The sequence below is a fragment of the Camelina sativa genome, chromosome 2, assembly GCF_030686135.1.
Source record: "Camelina sativa cultivar CO46 ecotype springtype chromosome 2, ASM3068613v1".
NCBI classification, from domain to species: domain Eukaryota; kingdom Viridiplantae; phylum Streptophyta; class Magnoliopsida; order Brassicales; family Brassicaceae; genus Camelina; species Camelina sativa.
The window spans coordinates 21,721,614-21,734,200 of NC_141881.1; the positions used below are offsets into that span (position 1 = coordinate 21,721,614).

The window sequence follows — 12,587 nt, forward strand, 5'->3', positions numbered from 1 at the left end:
AACTGAGGTGTCAGCTCCTACTTGAATAACAAAGCTGATGTGTCAAGCCCTGGAGAGAAACATAGTACTTTTATTGTATTGATGTAGAATATATGAAGAAGAAACTAGACGAGAAAATGAGCATACTGTATATAAATAATACAATTTAATGTATAAACAAATAGAGTGGTGCCAAATGACAATTTTTCACAACTCTACTTTATTATAGTTTAATATATAGTAAAAATTGATATGTGAAACCGATAAAAATAGTTAAGGAATAAAAGTACAGTTGTGATAAAAAAATAAGTGAAAAATTTATAAATCGTAAAAACAAAATAGAAGAAATATAATCTTGTAAAATAGATTACTATAGAGATTTTTGCTATGAAATAATACTATATTAAAAACCAAATATATTAAATATTTGGTAGACGAAGAGTAAAGAAATTTATAGGAAAGTTAGTGAAAATTTTACAGATCGTATAAATTAAAGTAAACAAAATATATTCTTGTAAAACAAATTTTTTAAAACCAAAATAAACTATATAGATTTTTGCTATGAAATTCTATTAAATAATACAAACTAAAAATAATTAAAGATTTGGTAGAGGAAGATAAAAGAAATGAAAACTTTTCTAAATAAATAAATTTAAAAGATCAAACATCAAATTAATGTAAAGTACACGTGTCGCAAAAATAGAACGCCAAATGTCGTAACGATAGACAAAGTTTAAAAAAACCTTGTCATATTATATAATCACTCTAGCAGTAGACTCGCGCAATGCGCGAGATAACTTTATAATAATTTTAACATATTTTAGATTTATTAAAATATTTAAAATTTTTATATTTTGTGTTTCGATAAATGATCTTATGTTTGTTATTTGTTTTGTTTTAAAATAAGTATTCTCAATCACTTATAATGAATGACTATTGATTAGTTAAATATTAAACTGAAAGATTTTGTTAATATGAAAGGTTACTTTAAAATATTTAGTCTGTATACCATAATATATAGAGCTCTTTATGTTTTGATCCGCAATCAAGACCTACAAACATTTTTTACGTTGGGAAAAAGAAAATTGATTAAGTATAAAATAAAATGCGGCTGATCATAGACATTATGTGTTAGTTTGTCCGCTCTTAACATATAATCAATAAAACATCAATATCTTCTAAAATCAGACACATTCAAGAAGGACGAGACAGTAGCTTGAATTTCTCGAATAACCTCTTCTTGAGCCGAAACTCATGCTCTTCCTTCATTCTCTGTGTATATAATTTCATTAATTAAATAACTAAAGGTAGCATAAATAATTTGAATATTTATATATTACGAGCATGCTTCACACATGCTTAAAAGTTTTATTATTATAATTTGAATGTTTTAGCAATAAAATATTTTAATCTTAATGAATTATACAAATGACTTCAAATACATTTGTGTTCTAAAAGTAGAATTCTTTGTGTTTCTTGATTAATTGCATTTGGAAAAGAAAGTTCTCTGTTAGATATTTTTATATTTTTATCACGTACTTTATATCTATTGAACATACTAAATGTAAACTGAATTCTAGTTTAGAATTGAGTAAATTTTTTTTATTAATATATATTGATATAGTATTATATCAAATAAAAATTGGTTTTTTTGTGTTATACTTTTCTGTTTAAAAATAATATATATATATATATGTGTTGTATTATACTCAAAATGACCAACAAAAAAGAGTAAAAACATACCATCATATTATCGAGTTACTTTTTGTAGTGTTAACTGCATAACCTAAGAAAACATAAAATAATTGTTCACCAGTTAATTTTTTTTTCTTCTATGTTTTTTTTATAATCATGTGATGGATGGAAGAAGAGATAACTCAAATCTTCCTACTTCTCCAAGACATTGTTTTCTCTCTCTTTCCCTTTGTCTCTCTCTCTAGAATGCAATTAGAATTAGCATAGGGTGATTTTTGGATTTTTCGACTTGATAAACACGTGGTACAGGCGAGTCTTGTTAAATATGTATTGATGAAACTTGCACACATAGTCAGATCCCATTGCCTTGCTCTGCTTGCAGGTAAGCACTATCATCACATCATCAACAATCAATCTTGGCTAGATAAAATAATGGAACATATGAGAAGAGAAAATAAGTGCATACATAGTATAACCCAAACAATAATGTTGTGAAAAGAAATTAGATGTTAAATATATTTTAAGAAAATAATTAAGACTAAATTGTGTAAGAAAATAAAAATAAATTTGGAAGAATCACATGCTTTGGAAACCCATATCATGAGATATAAATCACCTAGACGTCCAAATCTTCCTCGACCCTAAACTCTAAACCATCGCAAAAATTTTCTCATCAGAAGCCATAACCTATAAATAAAATAAAGGATCAAGGAAATGGTTATAGGAAAGAAAGTTCATAAATACATACAAACACACTTGTGTAAAATATAGCGTGTGTAATAAGTAGCATAAATATTGTGACTAAGATATAAAATCTATTAGGGTTTATGAATTATGATCTAAAACTAAAATTTTATATTAAAAAAATTATCAAATGGATCAAAAGAAAAAAAAAAATACAATATTGATATACAACATAGGCATTTGAAACAACATTTACCAACATTTACAAGTGAGAATGTGTTATGTGCCTAAGACCTTATTCAACTAAATCTTTCTAATGAATAACCACATTTCACATGTTCACTTCTATATATGCTCCAAAATTTCGAATCAAATTGTTTATTTCAAAACCTACAAATGTCATATAAAGGAAAAAATTAAATATTACAAAATTTAGAAAACTATGTGAGAGGTAGAATATGATGTTTGATGAAGACTTTGTCTAGCTATTTATATATAAATTTGTAGTACTATGAGAGGTTTTTCAGTTTTTTTTTGGTCAATCATGGGAGTTATGATTACATTTCAAAGAATAAATAATTAAATATACCATAGGTTTTGTCTGTGTTTTTATTGTAGTTAATACATTAAAGTGTATTCATATGATGAAAGATTTGTTTTTAATTATTTTCAAATATCATGGGAGTTACATTTTAAAGAATCAATATGCAATAAATTTTGTTAATGATTACTATTAAAGAAAAATAAAATATCATGTTGTTTTATATCTTGAAATTATTTTAGAATAAATTGATTTGATCTTTTGGCACAAAAACTGTGAAGCAAATATTTTTAATTTTTTGTTGTCAACCAATAATTATTATAATATTTTTATAGCTTGAAATTAGTAAAGAGTTTAATAACCATCACATTATATTTTTCCGAAATTATGATATTAATATTTAAATTTTTAGTTATTGAAAATTTATTTTGTCCCAAATTATAATATGAATATTTAATTCTTTCTTATTTGCAAAATTAGAATGTTATGGTAATTATATAAGATATTGATAAATGATATCCATATATAATTACTAAAAAGACATTACATATATAAATGTCAATATATTTTTTTAGTACAGATATTCATTTAAATATAGTGAATATGAAAAATAATGTATGTAATTTTGAGAAAAATGAATTAAAATAATTTAATAATTGAGAAGTGAGGACAGATGTCGAAAATATACGCTGCCAAATGAGCTTGAAATTAGTAAAGAGTTTAATAACCATCTCATTCTATTTTTCCGATATTATGATATTAATATTTAAATCTTTAACTATTGAAAATTTATTTTGTCCAAAATTATAATATTAATATTTAATTATTTCTTATTTATAAAATTATAATGTTATGGTAATTATATAAAATATTGATAAATGATATCTATATATAATTACTAAAAGGACATTACATATATAAATGTTAATATATTTTTTAGTATAGAAATATTATTTAAATATAGTGAATGTGAAAAAATGTATGTAATTTTGTGAAAAATGAATTAAAAAAATTTAATAATTGAGAAGTGATGACAGATGTCGAAAATATACACTGCCAAATGTCGTCGTGTTATGCAAAGTTAGGAGAAAACCTTTTCATATTATATAAGATATTATTACAATATTAAAAGTCATACAAAGGATTCACTTGGACTGAGAGTGACCAACAACATTAAAAAGAGAAAAAGAAATAAAAAAACTGCCCAACATTAAACGAAAGAAGAATCCAAAATCACTTATCGTCAAAAAAAAAAAAAAAAAAGAATCCAAAATCACTCATGTGATCATAATAAAGATCGCTCTTCTTGTTCTTATTACAGTAACATAATACTTTCACCGTAGTCCGTGAAGCAATCCCCTCTCGATATGAATATGATGTGCATTTCATTCCTCTCAACCAAACTTCCCTTGAACGTTTCCTTTTAAGATCAACATAGACAAGATAAAACTGAAAAGATCGATCACGAGCTGCAACTTCATCACAACGAAACCCAACACTGCCCGAACAAGATCATACGAACACATCTCTCGAGTTATAACTATAGAAACCTTAGACCATTCTTGTTTCCCGGCATCTTCTAAAACCCATATATCATACATGCTAATATTGTTTGTAGCAAGTAAAGCTAGTTTTCTTTGGTAATTCACTAAGGTAGAGAAATGCCCGTACTATTACCATTGGTCGGTATTTTAATGAAATTACCAAACTTTTTGGTCGCCACATAAAATCTTACTAATTTTGGTCCATGCGACGTGTCAGTAACATAATACACAACACCATCGATGCATATTCCTCTGGTTATGGGAGTATGATTATTCCCAACCTCGATCATCGATGAATCTTGACCTCCTAGTGTTAACACTTCCACTTTGTCGGCACTTCTTATAAACATTCTTTTGAGAAAACAAGACCTTATATTGATAACTAATAGGATCATATCCCATATACCATTTCCTGAACAGTTTATAGAAATCGGATTGGGGCCTTGGGGTAACATTACACCCTTTCTTGAGGCAGGATTGCATAAGCCTTATCACAATACAAACACTAAACCGAATTAGACTAGAAAATATGGCCGATGGGCCTTATGGTCCTGGACATATGAGTGGGACGGTTATGGAAATCCACTCCAAGTGTTTACAACATTCCTCCTTGGATGACATAATCGTGTCGATATCCACAATTGACCCATGTATTCAACACATATGATCAAGCTATTGAGACAACAAGGTGTATTAGAGGTATATTACGGACACAACATATCGCATTGATAACCTAAGAAGGTTGAGATGACGTGAAAAAATGCCAAAGATAAAATGTGCATAGCTCAGGTAAACCAAACATGACACGTGGTTGACGAGTAGAGCATCGAGATTGGTATATGTTGATGAAATTTTGACTGCGGATGATTGAATTCCAAAGCTTGGATACACAGAGATATATCCCCAGGGTTTTCACAAGCAATCTTAAGAAAATTTCAACTAGCTCTTCAGAAAACATATTTCATTAACAAAAAGATTAGTAACTTTTTTCTTTCAGTTTGATAAGATTTTTGTGATACCCCAGTTTCAGAGACTTGCGGAGAGGTTTAAAAAAATTGATTTGGCCACCTATGTCACCAAAATGCACTTATCTTTTCGGTCAAGGGGCCTGAGAGAACTCCAGAGTTAAGCGTGCTTGAGCTGGAGTAGTCTCAAGATGGGTGACCTTCTGGGAAGTAACTGTCGGAACTGTGTAAGTGAGGTCAAAACATAGGAAAAGATCATGTGGTGATTTGTAGGGACGGTAACAAGTCTTTAAAGCCTCCCAGACGTAGCAAACCAACCGTCGGATATGGATGGGTTCACGGACCTAGTGAGAGGACGTGAGGCCCATTAAGGAAGATGGGCCCATGGACTGGGATTGGACATGGGGCCCACTAAGAGATGGCGGTCGGGGCTTTAAAATTTTCTTGTATTTCTCATCTATAAATCATGATTATAGATTTCTCTCTCGCCATAGACGATTTTGTATAGCCACCGTTCCCAGCAAAACCTCTTTGTCCTCATCGTTTCCGGTTGGCGCTGGCTTCTCTGGCGTCGGTCGGCCCTCTATCCTTGTTGTTTATTTCCTCAAAACTATTGCTTGTACAGATCTAGTTTTAAATATCATCGGCAAATAGATTTCATGGCTATTTGGTTGAAGTTTGTGATTCTGTGTTTCATTTCCTTTCTCTCTCTTCAAGAGTTTTCCTTTCCGACTATGATCCGACAAGAGAATCAGAATGTTGTCGGCATCTCACCGTCATGGATCCAGCCAGGCGGTTTCCATAGTTTCAAGTTTGAAACTGTTCGTTTCCATCATCGATACTTTCATTCACTCACACAACAATCCATCCAAATTGTGTAAGGGTAATCAAACCCAGATTTGGGATCCAGAAGTATTCAAAATAGGATTTGAAGATGGTGGTAATGAACTGTGGCTTAAGCGGTTCAATAAAAGATGTGTTACACTCTTCTCGGCAAGGATAACTGACGGAGACGATCAATTTCGGAAGTACTCAACGATTCTGATTCATGATGGTGATGTACTCTTTCCAAGGAATCTAGGAGATGGCGGTGCTCTCTCGACAGTTTTAACAATTTCTAGAGACGTGGATGCTCTTTTCGGAAGAAAAGATGAAGAGGTAAGATTTGCAGCAAATCTCCTCACCAAAACTGGTGGTCTTTTTCTCTCAACGTTTCAAATGACTTAATTGAAACATTTGAGAGATATACTGATACTAGGATTTTTTTATGTCTCCTAGCAGGTTCAATTAATCTTATGTAGTTGTAGTACGTAAGGTGTCAATCCAAATGGGATGATGCTACCACTCAAGATGCAATCAAGAAATCACAAGTCAAACTAATTCAAAGAGTGGTTTTATATCTAACAATCTTAGAATAATCAGAATGCAAAACGAAAATGAGCTACATAGCTAGAAATGAGAATGCATGACAAGAAGTAAACATGAGTAAAAGCAGAAACAAGTCTAAGCGTGAACTAAACAGCAAGAACCAAAACAGTCTCAGGAATGCAATAAAAATCAGAAAGATAGAAATCCTAAGGATGGGAGTAATTGATGTCAGTGGAGTCTCCTAGTCTATAGAGTGTTTAACATGCCACAAGCAAACTATCCCTAGACAATGAACATCACGACTTAGCTAATCCAATCTCTTGACAGAAGCTACCCAGACTCAACCTCTTCCAAACGTAGCTCTCGCTAGAGAAACATGATCAAGCAGGCATGACAAACAAGTTCATTCACGTCAACAAACATCCTAGACAACTAATCTCTTAGGCTAGGAATATAAGTCTCTGGCACTAGTTGGTCAGACATTTCATCAAACACCTTTTGGGTGTGGAAATGTCTAAGACCTAGTTCCAATTGATCAGAGAGAAACAAGTATTTCTAACTCTAGTCCAGAAGGGAATCACACGAATCTAAACTTAAACACCCTACATATTAAGATCTTCCACCTAATCTATCTCATCCTCAAGAACTATCACACTACTCGGATCCAGAAATCATCATCATCAAGGATACAATCTCAGAAAATATTGAATCAAGCATCATCAGATAAATAAAAATGAGATGAACAACTTTGTAGAAGAAATCAAATGCAAAAACTAAATAAGTTCAAAGATCTCTGTATTACAAAATCAGAAAATGTTTTAGGTGGCTCGGTAAACTTTAGGAAAAACGAGATGTACTGGGTAAATACTTAACAAAATGTATTTATAGTAAAACATGGAAAGCCCTTAAAACATTAAAACGACAAAGTAAAGAGTCGGTTTGGGAATCTTCTGAAGCGTGTGAGACGGGGTGTCTTTTTCCTGACATGCGTGATCGACTCGGTGCGCGTCGTCCCGAGCTGGGTCGAGTGGAACCGGTCGAGTGGAGTGGCGTCGACTCGAGTGGGTCGAGTGGAGTGGTGTCGACTCGAAGCAGGTGTTGGTGCTTCTTCGCGGGAGCGCGTCCAAGTCGCGTGTATGGCGTGGTTGGTCGAGTCAAATGTCCTCTATTCAAAGCATGGTGGGTCGAGTCGCATGACGTCCATTCTGAGGTTATGTTGCTCGAGTCCAACAATTTGATTCCTTTGTTGAGCGCTTGAGTCAGATACACATCTCAGCTTCCATTCGGTTCCAATAGTCTAGATATCTCCTAAACACCTGAAATACTCCAAATTGCACAATGTATGCAAAGATGATGCAAAAACTACCTAAACATGCAAAGTGTATAAAAGAGACTAGAAAATGATGCAAAACAATGAGTTATCCTAGCTAAATACATGACAAATACATGCTAATGAGAGACAAAATATAGACATATCATATACGTGGATTAGAGGACCAAAGAATCTTCGAAAGGAACACAGAGAAATCTTGGTGGAAACATCAAATACAATGATTTCAAGAAAGATACAAGATCCAGATTCATCTCATACAACTTTGAAGAATTTACATTTACTATTCAAAGTAATGCCAGAGGCATTTTGGAGTTTGAGCATGCTGCTGATAGCCATTAAAAAATATGTAAAGGAGGGACATAACAGATTATTTCTGTAAACCTATAAGTCTAAAGATAGCATGGTTACTCTCCACTCCTTCATCAAAATTGTAATGATTTCCTGTATTTGTATATGCGTTAACTGTTGTTTTGAGATGTTTTTGTATCATGTAAACATTTTTTTGATATCAATATAATTCGATTTGCCGGAAAAAAAAATCGTGATTATAATATATGTATGTATGTAATGGAGGCAAATTTGCGTAATCATTATAAGGAAGATTGACTTGACTAATCTTTTTGTAAAAATGTATATTAATCACTTCGTATCCAAATGGAATCAATACAATTAAGAATTACAACTAGTTTTTTTGTATATTTATAGTCCGTATCCAAATGGTTAAATCAATAGTTCAATACATTTAAAAATTACCACTAGCTTTTATATATATACTAGAACTTGTACCCGCACACGCGCGAGATTTTAATTTAAAATATTTCTTATCAATATAAACTGTTGAGCTCAAATATAATCATTCCAACTTTTGAGTATAAATCTATATAAATACTAAAATTTCTTTACTCAGTGACATACAACATATATATTTTTGAAGATAATATTTCTTTGTAATATCTTTTTGTGATTTTAAATGGGATTTTAGTTAAAATTTTTATCAATAAGAATTATTGAATATGAATATAATTTTAAAATTAAAAGATAAATCTATAGAAATACCGTACTTATTTTACTAATCTATATATAACATATATTGTCTAGTGTCACAATAATATTGTCAACAATCTTCTGACCTTTTATTTTTAAAATAGTTCATTCCATATTCATATCCAATGAAAACATAATTTTAAAAGTTCAAACGTCAATATAGATCGTTGACCTAATTATAGAGACCATTTAAACATATCAATATCCTACGAATATACAAAGTTTCATGAACAGTTTTCGTGCTATGTCGCTACAATGAGGTTGTCCAAATGCATTATCTGCCATTATAGAATTTCTGACTAAGTCAAGAATGCTTAAATGATGAAACGTTTAAACCCCACAATGAATATCTATTCACTAATCCAAATTACATATTTTCCTAAAATCTCATATGTTATTTGCAGATGTTAATTTTGTAATGCAACCTCAGCTTCGACTATTCAAAAAAAAAACATAGTGTACTTTAAATATATTGTTTTTGCCAATGTTTTTGGTTAAAAGCATTTGATAATATATATATATATATGTTATATTTGTTATATATGTTTTATATCATGTTATAAAATTGTAGCTCCAGTTGATAATATAGCTTTTGAGATATGCTACACAAATCACATGCCACTTTTTGTAACGAGTTACATATCATTTTTTCTATATTTCCTGACCATTGATTTTAGTTTTTTAGATAAATTATTTTTTCAAAATTCTTGTTTATAGTTTTCCCAAAAAAAGTGTGCACCTTGCAATGTCTTTGTTTTCGATTAAAATTTTTAAGTTAAGTTAAGTTAAGTAATTAATCTTTTATTTTTTATAAGTAAAATTTAATAATAAGTCTTTATGGTATATGTTTCTTAGAAACTAATGTTTCACTTCAATTTTATTTTCATGTTTAGATTTTATAAATATAATTACATAACTTGTTTTGTTACTCCACCATACATTAAAATCTTACTTACATTCTAAAACTCATTAACCCATTCTAAATTTTGGAATATAATCATTTTTGGTTATAATTTTAATAATAACATTATTACTAAAACAAATTTATAGTATTATTTTTAATATTTTAAAATTTTCATTTATTTTACTTAATTCATTTTTAGATAGTTACTATTTTTATTTTTACTAAAAATTATATTATTGTTTATACTATTTTAAAATTTAATTAATTTTAGTTGATTCGTTTTTTATTTATTTTTTTACTATTATTAGTTATAAGTAGTAAATATGCAATGAATAAATATTAAAAATAATATTTTTTATGCAAAAAAAAAATTGATTAGGTGGATGATGATGTGGAGGAAGGAGAAGTGAGCAAAGTTAACTTTATATATATAGATATATATAATTTCGTATCTAAATGACTAAGTCAATATAATTAAGAATTTGTACCCGTGCACGCGCAGGATTTTAATTTAAAATATTTCTTATCAATAGAAATTGTTGAGCTCAAATATAACCATTCCAACTTTTGAGTATAAATATATGTAAATACTAAACTTACTTTACTCAGTGATATACAACATATATATTTTTGAAGATAATATTTATTTGTTATATCTATTTGTGATTTTACGTGAGATTTTATTTAAAATTTTTATCAATAAGAATCATTGAATATGAATATAATTTGAAGATTAAATGATAAATTTATATGAATGTCGTACTTATTTTACTAATCTATATATAACATATATTATCTATTGTCGCAATAATATTGTCGACAATCTTCTGACACTTTATCTTTAAAAGAGTTCATTCCATATTCATATCCCATGAAAACATAATTTTAAAAGTTCTAACGTCAATGTCGATCATTGACCTAATTATAGACACCATTTAAATATACTGATATCCTACATTAAATGCGAATATACAAAGTTTCATGAACAGTTTTAGTGCTATGTCGCTACAATGAGGTTGTCCAAATGCATCATCTGCCGTAGTAAAATTTCCGACTAAGTCAAGAATGCTTAAATGATGAAACGTTTAAACTCCACAATGAATATCTATTCACTAATCCAAGTTACATATTTTTCTAAAATCTCATATGTTATTTGCAGATGTTAATTTTATGATGCAACCCCAGCTTCGTCTTCTAAAAAAAAACATAGTGTACTTTAAATATGTTATTTTTGCCAATGTTTTGGATTAAAAGCATTTGATAATATATATATGTTATAATTGTTATATATCATGTTATAAAATTGTAGCTCCAGTTGATAATATACCTTATGAGATATGCTACACAAATCACATGCCACTTTTTGTAACGGTTTACATATCATTTTTTCTATATTTCCTGACCATTAATTTTGCTTTTTTAGATATATTATTTTTTCAAAATTCTTTTTCATAATTTTCCTAAAAAGAAGTGTGCCCCTTACAATGTCTTTGTTTTAGATCAAAACTTTTAAGTTAAGTTAAGTTAAATAATTAATCTTTTCTTTCTTATAAGTAAAATTTAATAATAAATCTTTATGGTATATGTTTCTTAGAAACTAATGTTTCACTTCAATTTTATTTTCATGTTTAGATTTTTATAAATACAATTACATAACTTGTTTTTTACTCCACCATGCATTAAAATCTTACTTACATTCTAAAACTCATTAACCCATTCTAAATTTTGGAATAGAATTATTTTTTGGTTATAATTTTAATAATAACATTATTACTAAAACAAATTTATAGTATTATTTTTACTATTTTAAAATTTTCATTTATTTCACCTAATTTATTTTTAGACAGTTATTATTTTTATTATTTACTAAAAAATTATATTATTGTTTATACTATCTTAAAATTTAATTAATTTTAGTTAATTCGTTTTTTATTTACTTTTTACTATTATTAATTATAAATAATAAATATGCAATGAATGAATATTAAAAATAGTATTTTTTATGCAAAAAAAAAGAAAAATTGATTAGGTGGATGCTGATGTGGAGGAAGGAAAAGTGAGCAAAGTTAACTTTATATATATAGATATATATAATTTCGTATCTAAATGACTAAGTCAATATAATTAAGAATTGTGACTTTTTTTTTCTTTACTTTTCAACACTAAATAAAGTTCTAATGAAATATCTCGTTTTCGATCTTATAAGCAAGAATCCAGTTGGTTACTGATCTTCTAAGCAAGAATCCAGTTGGTTTCAGTTCTCTTACAGTTATAACTCAAGGGACACAATATAACTTAGTTATAACCTTGCAAAGAATCTTGAAGTCACTTGACAGGAATGAGTATCTCGCGTGTAAGCCTCGCCTCGGAGAGCTTTCCCTTGACTTCATACGAAGAAGTTCGCTAAAATTTGTTTTTCTTATACAGGAAACTAGTTTTAACGTGGCTAAGAAAGGGCTGTTGTTTCGGGTATCAACCAATAATTTTTTAGACAAGAAAACAAAAAAAAAACTGATAGAGAGATCTTAAG

At 29.1% G+C, this 12,587-nt stretch overlaps 1 pseudogene; it reads right to left on the reverse strand.

The window, feature by feature from the left end:
* Window positions 1-4,214: 4,214 nt before the first annotated feature.
* Window positions 4,215-5,401, reverse strand: LOC109127680 (putative F-box protein At5g52610; annotated as a pseudogene).
* Between the last annotated feature and the right edge of the window lie 7,186 nt (window positions 5,402-12,587).